This window comes from Rhinatrema bivittatum, chromosome 5, assembly GCF_901001135.1.
Source record: "Rhinatrema bivittatum chromosome 5, aRhiBiv1.1, whole genome shotgun sequence".
NCBI classification, from domain to species: domain Eukaryota; kingdom Metazoa; phylum Chordata; class Amphibia; order Gymnophiona; family Rhinatrematidae; genus Rhinatrema; species Rhinatrema bivittatum.
Window position 1 is genome coordinate 296638244 of NC_042619.1, and position 23256 is coordinate 296661499.

The following is a 23256-nucleotide window of genomic DNA, read 5'->3' on the forward strand; positions in this document are numbered from 1 at the left end:
GCTGAATAGCCATAACTCATTTACTTCTGAAGTGCATTCTCTGTATTCCTGAACTCCCCTCATGCATTTACACAACCTTCTCCCCTCCCCATCTTCTTGACTATTAACAGCGAGCTGATAAAAGCTTCGGAAGAAGGGGAGGGGCGGGGAGGACTGGTCACGGGGTGAGCCGGCACCCTACGTAACTCCGCCTCTGGCGGAATATGACTCTGCAGTACCACCAACCTCTCAACCACCTCCTTCCTCGCGACTAAACACCACCCTTGTGGTTTGGCTGTGACACACAGACGCTAGTGGCCTGAAAGAATTTAGAAATAATATCTGGGTATGAAGCTCTCTACCCTGATCTGCCCATGGGTAGCAGAACCACCGCCTCGCCCTTCCTGCTAGTGCAGCCTCAGGTCCCCGATGTTTCCTGGGTTGCTCAGATCTTAACGCCTGCCCTTGGGTAGGCGTTAATTTCTGAGAGTAAAATGTGTGGCTTGGCCGCACATTTTGCTTTCAGTATCCCGCGGGGATAACTAATAGGCCCATCAACATGCATTTGCATGTGATGAGAGCTATTTGTTTCAGTGGGGTTGGCCGCGTGTTTTCCACGCGCTATTACCCCTTACAGTATAAGGGGTAATAAGAACTCATCTAAAACGCGCGACCAAACAGGGGCTAAACAGTGCACTCAGCCGTGTGCACCATTCTGTATCAGCCTGTAGGTTCTATAATCTGTATTATTTCTTAGCATACCTATCCTCTTTATAAAAGATAGAATGCAAGAAACATAATGAAAACCTACTTTCTGGGTTTCAATCCTAAAATTCATTTAAGAACAATTTTTCTAAGTTGGCTCTTGTTTCCAAATTCGGATTTTAAAAATGAATGTCTGGTAGGTGTTGGGGAGAGATTTGAATATTTTTTCAGAGCAAGCTGAACAAGATCTACATGTGATGCAAGCAACAGCCAGACAGCTCAGTATTTCACATATGATCCTATCCCATTCATCTGTTTCCCAAACTGCCCATGAAAGATTGGCTTCACTTCTTTTGGTCCTGAAAGTGACATCCTGTGGCTGAGGACAGATCATGACAAATCGGGCTCTCATCCTTTGTGAGTGGGTCATTGTCATCTCAGGCTGCATGTCACTTTACCCTCCGTTGCCTCAGGTACAAAATTAGATTAACATAGAAACATAGAAATGACGGCAGAAGAAGACCAAACGGCCCATCCAGTCTGCCCAGCAAGCTTTTGCACTTTTTTTTCCTCTCTCATACTTATCTGTTTGTCTTGGCTCTTAGTAACCTTTTTTATTCTATTTCCCTTCCACCCCTGCCATTAATGTAGAGAGCAGTGTGGGACCTGCATCTAAGTGAAATAGCTTAATTAGTTAGGGGTATTAACCACCGCAATAAGCAAGCTACACCCATGCTTATCTGTTTATCCAGACTATGTAATTCAGTTCTTGTTGGTTGTTGCCTGAATATAGATCCACCTTTCTTCATCCCCCCATGCCATTGAAGCAGAGAGCTATGCTGGGTATGCATTGAAAGTAAAGTATCAGGCTTATTTGGTTTGGGGTAGTAACTGCCGTAACAAGCAAGCTACTCCCCGTTTTTTTTGTGAATGCAAATCCTTTTTTCCACATTTCCTCATTGCCGCTGAAGCTTAGAGCAATGTTGGAGTCACATTAACCGTGTGTATGTTTATTGAATAAGGGGATTATTACCAGGTAGTAGCCATCGTTCCCGTGAGCCACCTACTCTTCATTCACATCCTCTAGAATATGGATCCACAGAGTTTATCCCACGCCCCTTTGAAGTCCTTTACAGTTTTGGTCTTCACCACTTCCTCCAGAAGGTCATTCCAGTGTTATGAATACCGGCCGCGGCAAGCCGCGACCGGGACCGGTCACTTACCCCAGCACCCGGACTGACCGCCTACACTGAGGCCGGCGTCGGGGGTTCCTTCAGTGGCAGCAGCCACTGCTGCTCCAAGATGGCCGCAGTATCTTTCCCCGCGCGGCTAAGCTCTGCCCCCTGATGTCTTCTAGGGCCGCGCGGGCGGCTATGGCCTGGGTTTTAAAGAAACACCTACAGGAAGTAGGTTGTTCCCTTCCTGCTGTCTCCAACCTGCTGGGGACTATTTAAGGCAAGGTCTGAACCCTCAGACCTTGCCTTGGCTTCTTGGCTCCTGAGTTTGTCCCTGTTCCTGGTTCCTGTTTGTTCCCTCCGTGCTTGATTCCTGGACCGGCGGCTGTGTCTTCTGGATCTCGACCTCTGGATTGGCTGTGGAACTCTCTGGCTTCTGACCTCCGGACTGGCTACGAAACTCTCTGGCTCTCGACCCCTGGACTGGCTGCGGAACTTCCTGGTTCTTGATCACTGGACTGTCTGATCTAGCTCCTGATCCCTGGCTGGGCTATTGAGGAGTCCTCAGATTCGGCTCATTGACCTGCTGAAGGCGTCAGCAACTGCTTTCTCGACCCGCTGGAAGCGCCAGCTATCTGGAGAACACGACCTGCAGGAGGCGCCTGCATCCAGATCTTCTTCAATCCTACCAGCAATCCCGAGGACCGGCCTCGCCTACCGACGGTGGCCTAAACGGACATCGCCGGACCAAGGGTCCACACCTCTGAGCATAACATCCAGGCATCCACCACCCTCTCCGTGAAGAAATACTTCCTGACATTGGTTCTGAGTCTTCCTCCCTGGAGTTTTAAATCGTGACCCCTGGTTCTGCTGATTTTTTTCCAACGAAAAGGTTTGATGTTATCTTTGGATCATTAAAACCTTTCAAGTATCTGAAAATCTGCTTCATATCACCTCTGCTCCTCCTTTCCTCCAGGGTATACATATTGTAAGCCCTCTGGGGATAGGGAAATACCTACAGTACCTGAATGTAATCCGCTTTGAAGTGCCAAAAAGCGGAATATAAATCTAAATAAATAAATAAAATAAATCTGAAAGGCACAGAATGCTGATGCTGCATCTCATTTGGAAGCCCATTTTTAAGCAGTAGCTCTGCTCGATTCTAAGATGAAAAAACAAAGCTCTCTGGTTGAAAAGACTGAGGCTGAGAATCTTATAAAGCCACAAGCTGAGTGCTCCTAGTTTCCATATGAATGCACAAAAATACATTTCATATATATTTTGTTACATTTTTTCCAAAATAAATCACAAGCTTAGCATCACTCACTGTTATAAAGCATCCTCACATTTTTAAATGAGAGAAAATCCTGAAAATGTAAACAAACCTGTCCTAAGAATGTAAACTCAGTTGGGGAGGGGGAAGATGGTGGAAGGGGGATGGGGAGATTCCAGATGTTTCTTCTTCAAATGGATATATGATCCTACACTCCAGTCTGTTATCACATTATATCTAGCCTATTGCAGCAGAGGGGTTGCAATACTTAATGAGGGGGAGGAGGATGACTTGGCGAGAGCATATCTCAGTACCCTCAGAGGCTGATTCTTCATGATACTATTATCCTTTACGTACTCACGATGGCTAGATTTCGTTTGCTTTCTTTGAATGTGAAAAGCCTAAATTCCCCATACAAATGCCATATGCTGTACAGGGAGCTGGAACGGCACCAAGTTGATATAGCGCTTGTGCAACAGACACACCTTAAAGCCTGTTATGAGCGTCTACTATGTCATACACATTTCCCACAGGCTTACTTCTCACCCTGTGACAAAGGCTCTAAGTATACTGGGGTCTGTATTGTATTCTTCCAAAATTTCTTATTTGACCTCAAAAACATTATTAAAGATCCAATGGGCAGATACCTTGTATTGCAAATCCTAATAAATGGGTCTCTGTACACTCTGGTCAACCTATATGCGCCCAATAAAGACAAGGGACTCTTTATACGGGCCTTACGTAGAATACTATTGTAAGGTGAAGTGGGGAATTTGATTGTGGGTGGGGATTTTAATATAGCGAGAGTACCATCTTTGGATACCTCATCTGGGTTAGCGACATTGTCTGCATCTCATAAGGTACATCTGAACACCTTTATTGAAGAATGGAACCTAATTAATATTGGAGGTTTCATTACCCAACGTCTTGTTCCTATACATATTACTCGAATGTGCATGACAGTTATTCAAGAACTGATTAGTTTCTTATAGATCAGCACCTTAGCGCTTTCCTAGCGTGTAGCAGATGGACTCACGACCAATGGGTATAGTGTGCTCCTGATAGCAGTTGGAGACGGAGTCAGATTTCAATCTGATGTCAGCCCTAGCACATATACCCCTGCAGGAAGCCCTGTTCTTCAGTATTTCTCAGTCTCCATAGCAGTTCGGGATTCTATACACGCTTGCACAGCGTTAGAGTATTCTAACCAAAGAAATCCAAAACAAAGAAGAAATCTTGCCTCTACAGATGAGCCCCACTCTCCTGCGGTGATACCTATGGGTCCCTTCCCCAGTTGAGAATTCCTGAGGTGATTTCCGAGATCCCTCAGAGGTAAGCCTCGGTCCGGCAGCCAGTTCCCGGCGTGGACTTAGCCCCCGGCAAAGTGTGCGGCTGAGAGGCAGCGGGTGCAACTTCGAGCGCGGCGGTGAAGGTACCTTTCCCTTTCCCCCTGCAGCCGGAGACCGCCCGGAACGAGACCGGGAAACGCCGAAACAAGGTAAGGTAGAAAACTTCCTAAAAGTCTTCGGTCTCCGAGGTTCGAATAGCTGCACAGATCGCCACCGGCGTCAGTGCTACCGGGTTGATCAGCCCTGTCTGGGCTAGACCCCAGTCCGATACGAGGGTCCTCCCACGTGGAGACCCTCTGAGGTGGTTGCCATATTGCTCGTGTGGTCGCCAACACCATTTTCCCTTGATCGCTGCCCTGTCCGCCGATCCGATCCGTGCACACAAATCACTTGTGTGCACATCGGCGCGCGCATAAGTGCCAGGGGCACAGCAACGCACGCAAGGGTGCCGGGCACACACCCACACGCTCAACTGTGCCGGGTGCATAAGTTAAATCTGTGCGCACAGTGGCGTGCGCATCCGACCTACACGTACAACTTCGGAGCGGCCGGAGCGCATAATGAAGCCTTCCGGCGTACACTTGAACGCACAAACCGGGGGTTTCTGCAATTCTACGCGCACAAGCCATGGTGCCACCGGACATTAAGCTCAAGGCTCAGGTCCTCTGCCCAGCATGCCACATAAGAGCTGCGCAGCACGAAGAGGCCACGGCTCTGTATCTACAGTGCAAGGAGACCGTGGGTGAACCGGGTCAAGGTTCTCCCCAGCCAGTACTGGGATCCGGATCCAACGACAGTACACCGGACCTCTCTACCCCCAGCGGGAGCCTCCTTCAATCGGGGCTCCCCGGGGATGCAGTGCCTCTCCATTTAGACCCAGCATCTTTCTCCTGGGTAGAATTCTTCAAAGGCCTACATACCTTTGTCCACATGCAACCGGTGCTTCCGATGTCACAGCCACAGCCTCCCCCAGAGGACCCTAACATCCCAGGACCCTCTAAACTCAGAGAAGTGCCTCTCCCGCCCAAAAGCCCCAACATTGGGGACACGGACACCTCGGACAAGGATCAAGACTCCCTGGAGGAAGGGGAAATTCCCCCAGGAACGGAACCGTACCGAGCCATGAGGCGGTTCTTCGCCAAAGATGAACTATCAGACCTCATGGCTCACAGTTTGAAAGAGCTCGCTATCCCAGGCATGAGTGCCACAGGAGAACCAAAGATGAACCCCCTCCTCGAGGGACCTCGTCAGGCCTCCCGCAAGCCGTTCAACAGCTGATTGACCTGGTCTGCACGGTCTCAAAGTGCACTACCATCCCAGTCGAGGGAGGAACGGCACTCAAGGATGCCCAGGACAGATGTCTGGAATCCATCAGTCATTCAATGTATCATCTATGTCACTACAGATCACGGCCTGCTGTGCCGTGGTGACATGCGCCTGCTTATCAAAGACCAGGAACGCCACCACACCCATCGAAGCACTAGAACCAGCAGTATCATTCCTCACGGATGCAACCTCCGACCTGGTGCGCACTGCAGCCAGAGGCGTTTTGTCCGTTGTGGCAGCCAGAAGTCAACTCTGGCTCCGAAGCTGGTCAGCCGACGTGACGTCCAAGACGAGACTCGTGAGAATGCCTTTTAAGGGAACCCTCCTGTTCGGAAGCGAACTTGAGAAGTTAGCTGACAAATGGGGCGAATCCCCAGTACCGCGGCTACCGGAGGACAAGAACAAGAGAAGCCAGCGCCCCTCCCCCCGAATATCTAAGGGCAGGGGATCACAGCACCTTAAACCGTACAAAAGTACATATCAAGCATCTCGCCCAGCAGGCAGGGGCCAGTCCTTTCAGAACAAACACAGCAAAAGGGAAGCCAGCGCAGGTCCAGGCTCCAGCAATGAAGATCAGCTGACCCATCCACAGGAAGAAGCCATAGGGGACAGACTTGCCCTGTTCTACCAAAGATGGGTCGAGATAACTTCAGACAAGTGGGTCCTAACCATCATTCGAGAGGGATATTATCTGGACTTCCACAACATTCCTCCGGACAAATTTGTGAAATCTCCCTGCCACGACCCTTCCAAGAGGATGACAGTGGAAACCACACTGACCAACTTGCTCGACTTAAAGGCCATAACCCAGTGCCCTCGCATCAACAAAATACTGTGCACTATTCCATTTATTTTATCGTTCCCAAGAAAGCGGGTACGTTCCGGCCCATCCTGGACTTCAAGTCCGTCAACCGCCACTTGAGGGTACCTTGCTTCCACATGGAAACCCTACGCTCGGTCATAAGGGAGATACAGCCGGGAGAATTTCTCACATCCCTGGATCTGTCAGAGGCCTACCTGCACATCCCAGTCCATCACGAGCATCAGCGTTTTTTACGCTTCACGATCCTGGACCACCACTACCAGTTCCGGGCACTACCCTTCAGGCTAGCCACAGCACCAAAATCATGGTAGTAATGGCGGCGACAGTGAGGAAAGAAGGAATCCTCATGTACCCATATCTGGATGATTGGCCGATCAGGGCAAAATCCCCAGAAGAAAGTCATCAGGCGACCACCAGAGTCAAAACTCTACTGGAGAACCTCGGGTGGATGATCAACACAAACAAGAGCTGTCTGCAGCCCTCCCAATCTCTGGAATACCTGGGAGTCCGGTTCGACACCAGACAAGACAAGGTCATTCTGACTCCTACAAGGAGAACAAAACTGATGAACCAATTGCGAAACCTGTTAAGCAGTCTTCACCTCAAGGTGTGGGACTACCTCTAAGTCCTCATTCTCATGACATCCAAACTGGAAGTGGTTCCATGGGCAAGAGCTCACATCGACCCCTACAGCGTTCCCTACTGTCACGATGGAATCCGATGTCCCAGAACTACTCCATTCGCCTCCAGTTCCTGGAGGAAGTTCGAACCCAGCTACAATGGTGGCTACAAGAAGACCATCTGAACAAAGGAGTAAGGCTATCCCCGCCGACCTGGATCCTACTCACCACGGATGCGAGCCTACGAGGGTGGGGAGCCCACTGCCAGGAACTGACTGCCCAGGGGCAATGGGACAAGGAAGAGTCAGGATGGAACATCAACCGACTGGAAGTACGCGCAGTCAGGCTAGCCTGCCTACGGTTCGGTCAGAGTCATGTCGGACAACGCCACAACAGTTGCCTACATCAACCGCCAGGGAGGAACCAGAAGCCAACAGGTGTCCCTGGAAATAGACCCCCTAATGGCGTGGGCGGAATCAAACCTACAAGAGATCTCAGCCGCCCACATCGCGGAAAAAGACAACGTCACTGCAGATTACCTCAGCAGAGGAAGTCTAGACCCAGGGGAATGGAGGCTGTCGGCCACAGCCTTCCAGTTGATAGTAAACTGCTGAGGAACACCAGCCATGGACCTCCTGGCAACCCGGTCCAACGCCCAAGTTCCCAACTTCTTCAGTTGCAGATGGGAACCACAATCCCAAGGGATCGATGCCCTCGTCCAGGCCTGGCCACAAGAAATCCTGCTATACACCTTCCCTCCCTGGCCACTACTGGGCGGGATCATCCGCAAGATAGAACACCACAGGAGACCAGTACTTTTAGTGGCCTCAGACTGGCCAAGAAGGCTGTGGTACGCAGACATGCAAAGACTACTGACAGGGAGCCCTCTCCCTCTACCTCCACACAGGGATCTGCTCCAACAAGGCCCGATCTTCCACGAAGACCCAACTCTATTCTTTCTTACGGTCTTGACATTGAGAGGACACGCCTGAAGAAGAACGGATACTCAGGGGCGGTGATTGACACTCTGCTCCGAGCACGCAAGTTTTCCACATCTCTAACCTACAAACGAATATGGAGAATATTTGAAGCCTGGTGTGAAGACCATGACATCCTCCCGCGGACAGTCAAAATTCCCACGATTCTGGAATTCCTGCAGAACGGCTTACAGAAGGGGTTGTCCCTCAACTCCATCAAGGTGCAGGTGGTCGCATTGGCCTGCTACAGAGCCAAGGTGGAGGGCAGCAGCCTAGCCTCTCACCGGGATGTCTCCTGCTTCCTGAAAGGGGTCAAACAGATCCGACCACCCCTAAAGTGGCCAGTACCTTTATGGAATATCAATCTAGTCTTAGACTTCCTTGCAGGAGCCTCCTTCAAACCCACCCGCGGTCTGTCCCTCCGGCTACTAACATTTCTAGTGGCATTTCTAGTGGCAGTCTGTTCGGCTCGTCACATCTCCGAGCTTCAAGCACTGTCCTGTTGAGAACTGTCCCTCAGGTTCATGCCGGGATCCATACAGCTACGCACGGTCCCCTCCTTCCTCCCAAAAGTTGTTTCTCACTTCCATCTAAACCAAACCATCTCACTGCCTTCGCCAGGCGAGCATAAGGACTTGGAAGAATCTCGCCGCCTTCGCCATCTTAAAGTCGGCAGACTCCTAGTCCGATATCTGGAAAGGTCAGAATCCATATGAAAGACGGACCACCTATTCGTCCTTCACAGCGGGAAGAAACAGGGGAAGTGGCCTCACAAGCAACCATAGCCCGCTGGATCAAAGAAGTGATCAAGGCAGCCTATGTAGAGGCAGGCAAGCCTCCACCTCTACAAGTCAAAGCCCATTCCACTAGAGCCCAAGCAGTGTCCTGGGCGGAAACCAAGATGCTGTCACCCGCTGAGATCTGTCGGGCGGCAACATGGTCCTCCATTCACACCTTCTCTAGGTTCTACCGCCCGGATGTTCAGGCTCGGGAGGACACAGCATTCGCAAGGGCAGTACTAAGTGAGCCACAGGCACCCTCCCACCCGGTTCGGGAGTAGCTTTTGTACATCCCATTGGTCCTGAGTCCATCTACTACACGCTAGGAAATGGAGAAATGACTTACCTGATAATTTCGTTTTCCTTAGTGTAGACAGATGGACTCAGCATCCCACCCATGGCTGCCGACAAACATGGAAACCTCGGTCCCAGAGAACAAGACAAACACAGGTAAGCCAAGCTTCCCTCTAATTAAGACACCCATACCTACCCGGTGTCGGCGTTTCTCGGTTGACTGCACTGGCGGTCTCCAACTATAACCACAACAACCAGTTCAAGTTAATCACGTTAACCAAGTTATCCAAGTTAATCAAAGTTAACCAAGTTAATCAAGTTATTCAGTCACATATATATCCACAATTGCTTTTTTAAGAGAATACTGAAGAGCAGGGGCTTCCTGCAGGGGTATATGTACTAGGGCTGACATCAGATTGAAATCTGATCCATCTCCAACTGCTATCAGGAGCACACTATACCCATTGGTTCTGAGTCCATCTGTCTACACTAAGGAAAATGAAATTATTAGGTAAGTAATTTCTCCATTGTATAGAGACAATTGTCTGGTCAGATCACACTCCCATTTGGGTAAATCTTTCCTTTGCTAGCTTGGACCCAGGCCTTAATTTTGGAGACTCAATGAGTCACTGCTTCTAGATCATGACTTTTGTTAATCATTATAAAATGAAATTCATACCTTCCTCACCATTAATGATAATGGAGAGACTTCCCCTGTAGTCTTGTGGGATAATTTTAAAGCTTACGTTAGAAGGCTGCTCATCTCCAGAGCGTCATATACTAAAAAAGTGAAGGAACAAAATGCAAAGAGCTCAGACGAACCATTCACTCTCTGGCCCTTCGACATGCGGGGCGGGGGGGCACAGCCCGAACTTTATCTAGACTATCTCAGGCAAGGGAAGAGATAAAAAGACTAGAGGTAGAGAAGCTTTCCCACTTCTTAAACCTGGCCAAATAAGACTATTTTGAACATGGGAATAAGGCTGGGAAGCTGCTAGCTCGGCACTTAAAACAAATCATGTCTCAAAATTTGGTGCTTAAAATTAAAGATGATCAGGGGAACCTCCTATTTAATCCACCTGAAATTTGTAGTAGGTTTCTACAGTTTTATGAGGAGCTTTATAACTCATACACCAGTATCCCATCTAGTAACATTACGGACTATCTAAAAAATTTAGATCTAACCTCCTTATCACCTGACATGATGGAAGATCTTGACAAAGATCCTGTTAGCTATCAAAGATTTACGAATTGGTAAGGCTCCAGGCCCAGATGGGCTGACAACCAATTTCTATAAACAATTTGCCCCTTACGTAGTAACATTGCTGCTAAAAACATACAACTATTTGAGGGACGGAGGCTCGATGTTGCTAAATTTTAATATTGCAGGTATTACTGTGATTGCTAAGCCTGGGAGGGACCCTACGCTCTGCGGGTCCTATAGGCCCATTTCGTTAATCAATGTTGATCTAAAAATATTAGTGAAAATCTTGGCCAGTAGGCTTAACAATCATATAGCCAAAATTATACATCAAGATCAAGTGGGCTTTATCCCAGGATGGATAGCGGGAGATAATGTTAGAAAGCTTGTGAATATTATGTGGCTGGTACATGAAGAACATATCCCTACCCTATTCCTATCTATTGATGTTGAAAAAGCTTTCAATCTGGTCCACTGGCCTTTATTTGCAGTTTTGGAATGCATGGGATTCGGCCCTAGTTTCAGATCGTGCATTGATAAACTATATGAAAATCCTGTTGTGTTAGTACTTGTGAATTGGGGATATAATCTATTTCAAGTAGGCAGAGGCACCCGACAGGGATGCCCACTGTCCCCTCTCTTATTTGCCCTATTTCTAGAACCATAAAAATCAGGATGGATCCAAATATTGTGGGAATACAGGTAGACAATCAGATGCTTAAATTATCATTATTCGCCAACAATATTATTTTTACTGTCAGTGATCCCCACCTGTCTCTAGCCATGATTGAAAATCAGCTAGGAAATTTTAGTAAGACGTCTGGCTTCAAAGTCAGCTGTGAAAAATCTGAAATCTTAAATATCTCATATGAGGCAAAGACAACGAATTTCCTGTGATCTCACCACCCATTTAGATGGGCCAAACATAAAATTAAATATCTGGGAATCTATCTGGGACACCACCCTGATGCTCAATATGGGTTGAACTTATCCGCCTTTGGTGCAGAATATTTGGCGAGACTTGGAGAAATGGGAGTGTCTATCTCTTTCCTGGTTAGGCAGAGCGGCCCTAATTAAAATGAATGTCTTACCACGCTTCCTTTATCCTTTCCAGACATTGCCGATTCACCTGCCTACTAACTTGCTTAAAAGATGGCAGAGAAGAATTTTTAGCTTTATTTGGAAGCGGCGCCCTCCCAGCGCTCAGAGGCGTGTAATGTATGCCTCGAAGTCTGATGGGGGACTTGGAGTCCCTAACATCGAGTGGTATTATGCTGCATCCCAGCTTCATCAAACAATTGATTGGCATAATGCCAGTCTGCCAAAACTGTGGGTTATGCTTGAACAAACACAAGCAGCGTCTATGCCTTTGGATGCATATCTATGGCAACCAACTAAAACTTGGCGCATAGGCTTAAAATTATTCCCCATGACACGTCTCACGTTCAGTGTGTGGAAGCGATGCAGCTCTAAATTGGTCGGGTCCCGAGATTACTTTTTATCTTCCCACCTATATTTTTTATATCATGCCTACTACTCTCAGCCTTCAAAATTTGGAAGGCGAAAGGTATACATAGAATGGGACAGATTTGGGAAGCAGATAGTATGCTTTCTTTTGAGCAGATATGTTTGAGATTGGAAATCCCCACTTCTGAATTTTTCTCATTTCAACAACTATCATCCTTTCTCCTTAATATAAAAGCTCATTCCCAACTAATGTTGGGAAAGTCCTTATTATGAAGGTTTTTGCTCCCCCGGGGGGGGGGGGTGTTAAATTTAAAGGTCTCATCTCTAAAATGTATAAACTACTCATTGTTAGAGAGAAAGAGCAACCTAAACATATACTATCATGGGAGCATGATCTGGAGACAGACTACTCTGTAGAGGAGTGGAATGACATTATACTACGTGCTTGTAAGGTATCTATCTCAACCTTATTAATAGAAAATTGTTACAAGATGTTATACCACTGGTATTACACACCTGAGTGGCTTCCCAAAATGTACCCCAATACTAGTAATCTCTGCTGGAGAGGGTGTGGTAAAGTTGGGACATTTATGCTTATCTGGTGGGAATGGACCATTATTCAAAGGATGTGGAAACGAACTGAGACTTTCATCGCTGCTTTATTGCACATCTGTTTTGTACTACAAGCGAGAACAGCCTTGTTACTCATACCTGAGCCAGGACTGTCCCTAGTGCAGAACATGTTGATACAGCAAATTTGCGTCGCAACTAGAATTGAGATTGCTACCTGCTGGAGACCTCAATCTGCGCAGACAATAGTAAAATCCTTACTCGACTGGACAGAGTTTGTACACTGAGTAAACTATAAGCAGTTTAAATGGAACAAAACCATTCCATCTGGTCTCCCTATCTTCTTGGGAAAACCAATGTCTCCGTATAACTATTCCTGGCTTGATATCCGTTAGATTGTTGCGATAAGAAACATTGACTCTTAGTTTTAGTTGCCTTTCCAAACTTCTTGCTGTAGCTCCTCTGGCAGTGTTAGCAAGTATAAGTAAATCTATCTGGATACATCTGGGGAGGGGGTGAGCTCAATGTGCATGTTAAAATGGTTTTGTTTTGTTTTACTGAATTGTTTTTTTAGTTTTACTGTATTGGCATATTGAAACCAATAAAGGGATGTACAATTATTCAATTGTCTCCAAGTTCATTTTCCTGTTCCATGTAAGACTCGCATGTTAAGTCACTCCAATGTTATATGTAAACCGAAATGATTAGCAACATTGTTGCTAGAATTTCGGTATATAAAAAATGTTAAATAAATAAATAAATAAATGTACAAAAAAAAAAAGAATGTAAACTCATCTGTTAGTCATCATCAACCTTCCCTTGTTAATATTCAGTGCTATGTAATAGACATCCCTCTCTGCTCTCCCACCCATATTCCCTCCTCCCCATTTCCTATATAGCTTCACCAAAACCCCATATCTCCTTATCTCAGTAATAACCTTTCACACGAGTTCTAAACTTTAGTTTTTTTTAATTCTACCATCTTAAGCCAATTACCTATATAAAATATGTCCTTGATTTGAAAAGGCATAGAAGCCAGAATGTGATTCCAGTACTCCACAAAGATTGCATTTCCTAGCGTGTAGCAGATGGACTCAAAACAGTGGGTATAGTGTGCTCGTGCTAGCAGTTGGAGACGGATCTGACGTCAGCACGGGTACATATACCCCCACAGGAAGTGCAGCAACTCAGTAATTTCCGTCTCCAAAGCAGTTTGGAGCTACCTTGTGAGACTGGAAAATTGGGCATCCAAATGGCATCCAAATGGCAGATGAAATTTAATGTGGATTAAGTGCAAGGTGATGCATATAGGGAAAAATAACCCATGCTATAATTACACAATGTTGGGTTCCATATTAGGTGCTACAACCCAAGAAAGAGATCTAGGTGTCATAGTGGATAACACATTGAAATCGTCGGTTCAGTGTGCTGCGGCAGTCTGCGGTGTGCTGCGGCAGTCAAAAAAGCAAACAGAATGTTGGGAATTATTAGAAAAGGAATGATGAATAAAACGGAAAATGTCATAATGCCTCTGTATCGCTCCATGGTGAGACCGCACCTTGAATACTGTGTACAATTCTGGTCACCGCATCTCAAAAAAGATATAATTGCGATGGAGAAGGTACAGAAAAGGGCTACCAAAATGATAAGGGGAATGGAACAACTCCCCTATGAGGAAAGACTAAAGAGGTTAGGACTTTTCAGCTTGGAGAAGAGACGACTGAGGGGGGATATGATAGAGGTGTTTAAAATCATGAGAGGTCTAGAACGGATAGATGTGAATCGGTTATTTACTCTTTCGGATAGTAGAAAGACTAGGGGGCACTCCATGAAGTTAGCATGGGGCACATTTAAAACTAATCGGAGAAAGTTCTTTTTTACTCAACGCACAATTAAACTCTGGAATTTGTTGCCAGAGGATGTGGTTAGTGCAGTTAGTATAGCTGTGTTTAAAAAAGGATTGGATAAGTTCTTGGAGGAGAAGTCCATTACCTGCTATTAAGTTCACTTAGAGAATAGCCACTGCCATTAGCAGTGGTTACATGGAATAGACTTAGTTTTTGGGTGCTTGCCAGGTTCTTATGGCCTGGATTGGCCACTGTTGGAAACAGGATGCTGGGCTTGATGGACCCTTGGTCTGACCCAGTATGGCATTTTCTTATGTTCTTATGTACCTTACGCTCGCTGAGCGTTTTTCCAAATTATAACGACTAAATTCTTAGCAGAAATCCTACCTGAAGACGAGCCCCGCACTCCTGCGGTGATACCCTCGGGTCCCTCCCCCAGTTGAGTTTCCCGAGGTGATTTCCATGGTCCCTCGGAGGTAAGCACCTCGGTAAAAAAAAAGAAATAAATTACTTTTTACTGATTGGTACATGTAATCTTTGGTAATGTGCAAGAGTAGCACTTTCTCTATGCTGATTTCACAATGTACGAGATCAACATGGAGGAAGTGGAAACCCACGGGGCCTGCACAGAGGAGGCAGCAGAATGGGCTTCAGTGCCAGTAGCAGCAATCAGCGCCTCCCCAATAGCCACGCGGCAGCAGTGACAGTGGCAGCAGAGGAATGAGAGAGGCTCCGAGGTTGCTGGCAAAAGAAAGAGAGGGGGTTTGCCTTTAGCGTGTGCCTGCCTGAGGGTGTGCCTGTGTATGCGAATGTATGGGTGTCTTCCTGGGGTTTGTATGTGTGAGAATAGGTGCCGGCCTGTGTGTGGTGTATGTGTGTGTGAGAATGAATTGGTGCCTGCCTGGGAGTCTGTGTGTGAGAGAATGAATGTGTGCATGCCTGGGGGATGGTGAGGGAGTGGTGTGAAAATGAATGGAAGCCTGCCTGGGGGTCAGTTTCAGTGTGTGAGAATGACTGGGAGCTTGCCTGGATGTGTGTTTGTATGAGAATGATTGGGAACTTGCCCGGGTGTGTGTGTGTGTGTGTGAGAATGACTGGGAGCTTGCCTGGGTGTGTGTGTTTGTGTGTATGTGAGGGAGCCAGAGAGAGTGTGTATGAGAAAATCCAGAGGAGTAAGAGTTTGTGTGGGGGGTGTGTGTGGAGGGAGAGAGAGTGTCTTAGAGCCTGAGAGTGTGTCAGTGTCTGTGAGCGCGAGAGGTTATGGTGGGTATAAGAGCATGAATGTGTATGTATGTGACAGTGTATGTGTGAGAGAGAATGGAAATGTGAGTATGTGTGAGAGAGAGAGGATAACCTCCTAATCCTTGACAATATCAGGGTGACTAGAAATCAAGAGCTCCCAAGTATGGACAGCAGGGGCTTTTTAAAATCCTTATTAGTTTTAATTATTGGGTGTTATTTGATATATGTGCTGTTTTGAAATATTTTATTGGTGTTTGGGAAATTGTAAAAAATGTATATTATTTTAATGAATAGAAATTCTATTTATCAGTAGTTTTAAAATATTCTTTTATTAGTATGGTTTTACTATTATAACTGATGCTTTATGTTTCTTGATTTTATTTGTTTTATGAGGAATGGTGGTTCTGTTTTTCCATTATTAATACACAGAGTCTGGCTTCTTGGGGTTTCCATTTCAGTTTTTGTCTAATTTGTGCTCCTTTATTTTGTATTCTGTATTTGGTGAGGGTCTGTCTCTGCTCTGTGTGTGTGACCATGATGAGAAATTCGCTAGCATAGGGATCTATAGCAATCGGGTTTATTTTGTTTCCTCAGTAGGTGGTGTATTGGTATTCTAGGACCCAGTATAATATTTACCCTTGCTTTTTCACAGGTAGGGTTATTGTTTGAGTCCTTGGTGTTATTACTGTTATGTTACAATGGGATTGCAGTATAGATTTTGAGTGTCTTTTTTTTTTTGCGAGGTTTTATTTTCATTCACAATGTGCCTGGCAGTGGAAGGTGTTTGTGCTGCTGTTACTGTGAGGTGACACCAGAATTTGAAAATATCTTTTAGTATGATGAGCTGTAAGGGAAACATCCAAGCTCCATTGTTTGGGGGAATTTCAGTGGATGTACAGAGTTACAGAACTGGAGGTGCAGGATTTATATTGACATTCTGTCCCTTCCTATAAATTCCAGACTTCACTCTCATAGCCACATATAATTAGTTGAATGAGGCTATCAAATAATTTTATAGTGTGAAACTGGCCAGCTTTTTAAAATTACGCAGAAGACCCTTTGGACTTTCTTATTAACACCAAATATTCAAAAGCTGTGTTCATCCCATCAAGCTCATATATCTCATTAAAGAGGTAAATTGAATAACACAATAACTTTGTTTTATTATTGTTACTCATAAATTATAACAATAACATTAATCTTGGAATATTATATATTATTAATATAAATGAAAGGTTTTCACAAGATAGGTTGTGTCGTGAAACATTTTATTATGTATATATTTAAGGAAACATACATAAATTGTCGAAATACATTTCGTTCATTTAACCTTTAACCTCTGGTTTGCTAGTAGACTGAATTACTGTGTCCCGAAATTATGTTTGTCTAAAAAGTGTGTCACCAACATGAAAAGTTTGGAAAGCTCTGGTCTAGACCATCCTTTTGCCCACTTGATTCTTTTAACTATAGGTCTCTCTTGATTGGTAACAGATTATTTTCCACTTTACCCCATGCAATTTAATAGGGATTTTGTACCAGGTATTACTGGATCTACCTTTCAGCAGTAAGTGTGGGACTATTATGTTTGGATCAAGTTTTTGTGAATAAAGAAGAATGTAGATTTGAGTTTTTGATGGAGAAATATGATCTCTTGGAGAAAGATAAGTTTTTGTTTACCTACAAATATGCCATCATTTATTAAATAAATATAAGAACATGCTATACTGGGTCAGAGCAAGGGTCCATCAAGCCCAGCATCCTGTGACCAACAGTGGCTAAGCCAGGTCACAAGTACCTGGCAGGATCCCAAGGGATAGGTAGATTCCAAGCAGGCAAGAAACCTTACATCTTTTGAAACTTTATGTTCTAAACCTTTTAAATATAAAGGACTTATTTCAAACCTTTATACTTTTCTTAACAGACTGGGAAAGCTATTTAGAGGAAACTCTAGATGATATACTGGGACAGATGTTTCTTAGTGACTGCTAAAAGTTCCATATCTGCCCTGCTAGTTGAAAATTGATATAAGATACTATTTAGGTAATATGACACCTAAACGAGTACACAAGATTTACCCACAGGTGGATGGTTTATGCTGGCATTTTATACAGTTCATTTGACAGTGCCCTAGTGGGCAAGCTTACTCGGGGATGGTCTTAACAATGGTGGATACTGCAGTAAAAGTAGCATTACCTAAGGACTCTAAAATATGCCTTTTGTCTCTCTTACCTACTGACTTGCCTGAAAGGACACCAAAGCTGATTTCCCATTTTCTCATAGATGCCTCATGTCATAAGTTGACCTTGCCTTCTAGGGATTTGTTTTTGAAACGCATTGAGTTGGTGTTTTATATGGGAAAACTTGTTAGCTATTTATTTATTATTTAATCGTTTTTATATACCGACGTTCGTAGGAAACATCACATCAGTTTACAATAAATATCAATGCACATTTAAAATACAATGAATTACAATCTTAAAATCATAAATTACATAAAATTCTTAATAAACAAACATCTAAAACTATAAAAATGCATTAAATTATTTAAAATAACATAAAAAAACAAAATAAATTGCTAAATCCAGAAACTTGTTATGATTAGGAATGAAGGTTTGGGACCCTTATTTACAATACGTACATGATTTATCTTCATAATTTGGATGTTCTGCTTAGATGGTGGAGAGAGGGGAGAGATAGTGTTGGTGGGGGGAAAAGTTTTGAAAAACTGATAGCATTTTCTGGTTGATTTCTGGAAGGTCTATTGGTAGCTGTTTGTCTTGAAGTTAATCTTGTCTCTTAGGTTCAATAAAATATAAAGAAAAAGAAAGTTATTTCTATTGAAATAGTCTTGTTTTAGAAAGCATAGCGAGTTCTCTAAAAATTGCAAGTAGTTTAAAAAAACAACCAAGGAGGTAGATAGATAGTTGATCCCATTTAAAAGGCTTAAATTGTTTAAACTAGACTCAAGCTTTCGGAGACTATCTCAGGCAATTGGGAAAAGGAAAGGATCTTCTCTCCCAAAATATTCATTTAAGGCCCGATTTTTAAAAACACTTCTTAAAAATGTTAAAAAATATCCCCCCCTTACGCGTGCGCCGATATAAAATCGTTCGCGCATATGCACGTGGGTAGTGGATTTTATAACATGCGCGTCGATGCACGCGTGTTATAAAATCGGCACAGCCATGTGCACACACCGGGGCGCACATGCTGATTTCAAAGTTACCGTCCCTGCTTATAAGAATATCTCTGCCAACTCCTGTCATCCTACACTCCCACAAGGGAACTCTGATCCTCCCAACTAGCCCTTCTCTCCTTCACTTGGCTGGTTTCTGCCAAACTAATGTGCACAAGAGTTGATATATTTAACTGCATTGCCCAAAAACTTTGCAACATGTTACTGCCACCCCTGTGCCTTGAAACGTCCTACCTCACCTTCTGGGGAGAAAAGCAAGGCCTGGTGAAGAGAGAATTTGAAATGAAGTTTGCCGTAGAGGCAAAAACTCATAATAAAAACTTTTTTTAAATATATCCGAAGCAAGAAACCTGTGAGGGAGTCGGTTGGACCATTAGATGACCGAGGGGTTAAAGGGGCTCTTAGGGAAGATAAGGCCATTGCAGAAAGACTAAATGAATTCTTTGCTTCCGTGTTTACTAATGAGGATGTTGGAGAGATACCAGTTCCGGAGATGGTTTTCAGGGGTGATGAGTCAGACGAACTGAACGAAATCACTGTGAATCTGGAAGATGTAGTAGGCCAGATTGACAAACTAAAAAGTAGCAAATCACCTGGACCGGATGGTATGCATCCTAGGGTACTGAAGGAACTAAAAAAATGAAATTTCTTATCTATTAGTTAAAACTTGTAACCTATCATTAAAATCATCCATTGTACCTGAAGACTGGAGGGTGGCCAATGTAACCCAAATATTTAAAAAAGGCTCCAGAGGTGAACCGGGTAACTAGAGACCAGTGAGCCTGACTTCAGTGCTGGGAAAAATAGTGGAGACTATTCTCAAGATCAAAATTGTAGAGCATATAGAAAGACATGGTTTAATGGAACACAGTCAACATGGATTTACCCAAAGGAAGTCTTGCCTAACAAATCTTCTTCATTTTTTTGAAGGGGTTAATGAACTTGTGGATAAAGGTGAACCGGTAGATGTAGTGTATTTGGATTTTCAGAAGGCGTTTGACAAAGTCCCTCATGAGAGGCTTCTACGAAAACTAAAAAGCCATGGGATAGGAGGCGATGTCCTTTCGTGGATTACAAACTGGTTAAAAGACAGAAAACAGAGAGTAGGATTAAATGGTCAATTTTCTCAGTGGAAAAGGGTAAACAGTGGAGTGCCTCAGGGATCTGTACTTGGACCGGTGCTTTTCAATATATATATATATATATATATATATATATATAAATGTTCTGGAAAAGAATACGACGAGTGAGGTTATCAAATTTGTGGATGACACAAAATTGTTCAGAGTAGTTAAATCATAAGTGGACTGTGATACATTACAGGAGGACCTTGCAAGACTGGAAGATTGGGCATCCAAATGGCAGATGAAATTTAACGTGAACAAGTGCAAGGTGTTGCATATAGGGAAAAATAACCCTTGCTGTAGTTACACAATGTTAGGTTCCATATTAGGAGCTACAACCCAGGAAAAAGATCTAGGCATCATAGTGGATAATACTTTAAAATCGTCGGCTCAGTGTACTGCAGCAGTCAAAAAAGCAAATAGAATGTTAGGAATTATTAGGAAGGGAATGGTTAATAAAATGGAAAATGTCATAAAGCTTCTATATCGCTCCATGGGGAGACCGCACCTTGAATACTGTGTACAATTCTGGTCGCCGCATCTCAAAAAAGATATAGTTGCGATGGAGAAGGTACAGAGAAGGGCAACCAAAATGATAAAGGGGATGGAACAGCTCCCCTATGAGGAAAGGCTGAAGAGGTTAGGGCTGTTCAGCTTGGAGAAGAGACTGCTGAGAGGGGATATGATAGAGGTCTTTAAGATCATGAGAGGTCGTGAACGAGTAGATGTGACTCGGTTATTTACACTTTCGAATAATAGAAGGACTAGGGGACATTCCATGAAGTTAGCAAGTAGCACATTTAAGACTAATCGGAGAAAATTCTTTTTCACTCAACGCACAATAAAACTCTGGAATTTATTGCCAGAGGATGTTTTTAGTGCAGTTAGTGTAGCTGAGTTCAAAAAAAGGTGTGGATAAGTTCTTGGAGGAGAAGTCCATTAACTGCTATTAATCAAGTTTACTTAGGGAATAGCCACTGCTATTAATTGCATCAGTAGCATGGGTTCTTCTTAGTGTTTGGGTAATTGCCAGGTTCTTATGGCCTGGTTTGGCCTCTGTTGGAAACAGGATGCTGGGCTTGAAGGACCCTTGGTCTGACCCAGCATGGCAATTTCTTATGTTCTTATGGCTGTTATGCCAAGGCTGCCCTTAGACTCCAAATCTGAGACTCTTCCTCTGACTGTGTGACTACCTGAACTCTGTGTGGCCATGAGCCATCCATCTGGGCTATTCCTTCTTAATTGGCTCTTGCTAGCCTTGAACCAGCTGCTAACCTAGTTCTAGGCATTTTGTTCACTATGCCCATTGATTCATTTTATTTTTACCCCTTTATTGCTACCCAGGGTTCCTGATAGATCCCTTTTCTCCTGTATTCAGTTATTCTCTGTATTGTACCAATTTTTAAATAAATAAATAAACTTACTTACTCATTCATGTTATTTGTTGCGCTCGGGGGTGGGCCCTTGTCCTGTGGTAGTACAGGGACTGTCCACAGGGGGCGGAGCACGGAAGGAGACAGAGGCAGTGTAGAGCTTCACCACTGGAAGCCCGAGGTCCCCCCAGGAGAAGCCCATAGGGACCCGGGCCGCTTGGACTTAGGTGGGCCTTGCAGGGTCTCCTGGGAAGAGTGTAAGTCCGCCGTGCCCACAGATGCTAGAGGAGCACTATCGGGTTCGAGGCTGGAAACAGGTTGGAGGAGAGTGAACCAGAATAGAGATGGCGATGTCAAGGCTAGGGACAGCACCAGAATCAAGCAAGGTCAGAGTCCAGAAATCAGTCCGAGGAATGGTCAACGAAGCAAGGGTCAAGATCCAGAGGTCAGGCAAGGTCGAAGAGCAAGCTGAGGTCTTTGGCAGGCAGGCAGGTCAGGAACAAGCTGAGGTCTTGGGCAGGCGGCAGGCATGCAGGCAGGTCAGAAACAAGCTGAGGTCTTTACCAGAAGGACAGTCCGAGGTAAGACTGGTGAGACGAACAACGAACACTGGAACAAGCAGGAATGGAACTGGAAAGATCCTGGAACGAGACTAGGAACAAGCAAGCAGGAACACAAGCAAGGGCAATCTCAGGAACAAACCGACCCGATTGCCAAGGCAAGGAAGTGAGTCCAGGAACTTCCTTTTAACATGAGTTCAATCAGGATGCGACACGGAACTAGGCCCCACCATGGAACCTACATCAGGGCGCCTGGTCCATGCGTAGGGGCGTGGCTAGCTGCTGTGATGCCGAGGCCCGGCATGAGGCCTGGTGTGCAGTCGAAGGCCCGGCGACTGCCGCCGCGGGACGCCGGGGCCTAGCTGGACTTGCAAGGGAGACAGGACCAGGATCCGCTGTGAAACCCCGAAGGTGAGCGGTCCCATGCACAGGACGACCACGGGTGGAGCTCGTAACATTATTTATGTGAAAATATCTTTATTTTTTAATGTAATCCACCTTGTGACATACTTAGGAAAAGACAGAATATAAAATGTTTATAAATAAATAAATAGAGGAATGTCATCACCCCACCCAACTACTTTATTGGTTTTCTTTTAAATATTTGTTAATAAGGGATCAATATTCAAAAACTGACTTCTAACTACATAAATCTAACATTGAAAATTACATTCTTTCCACTCCTACCTTGTTCTGCTAAAATCCAGTCTTGCACAAAATTGCTGTGTGCACATATTTAGGTGAACAAAAACAGAGGGCCAGGTTGGGGCATTTGCAGGATGTTTTTTTTCAAATTGAACTGTTCAGCATGATATTCCATGTTAACTAGCTTAATTTGTCCTCTGAAAGAGGACTTAATCTAAGTGACCAAGGATGGTGTGATCACACTTAACTGGGTATTCAGCTGTAACTTTAGCTGGTTAGCTGTGGCTGAATATTTGGATAAAGTGAATTGGATAAAATTAACCGGTTGCTTTTGTGGCTCAGCAGCTCCTTGAATATCTTCCCCACAGCAGATGTTCAGTATCACAGGGATTTTTTTTTACTGCACAGACCAAAAGCAAGAGCTCAGGAGATGTGTGCTGTGGGTCATAAGCAGTTGCTTGGACGTGTGCTGCTCAGTCATACGGACTCGAGAATCCACATGTGAATGAAGGGTCCCAATAAAGAATCTCACTAGGGCAGGACTGCATGCAAGGTGCACACTCCTGCAAAGGGACGGTTCAGCAGTTTTAGGAATTCATTTCTAATCTGCACTAAAGAGTTCTGGGAGAGGGGGAATAGACTCTTTGCAGATTCTGATACTTTGTAGAGGTAAAACAAAAACAATAGCCAGCTGGGAACCCGAAAGAGCAGAAAACAGGGGTAGGTATCCC

General features: G+C 44.8%; 1 protein-coding gene across 2 annotated transcripts in view; it reads left to right on the forward strand.

Annotated features, from left to right (window-relative positions):
• The window catches only part of DGUOK (deoxyguanosine kinase), a 124851-nt gene that overhangs the window by 84938 nt on the left and 16657 nt on the right, over window positions 1-23256 (forward strand). The window lies entirely within an intron of this gene.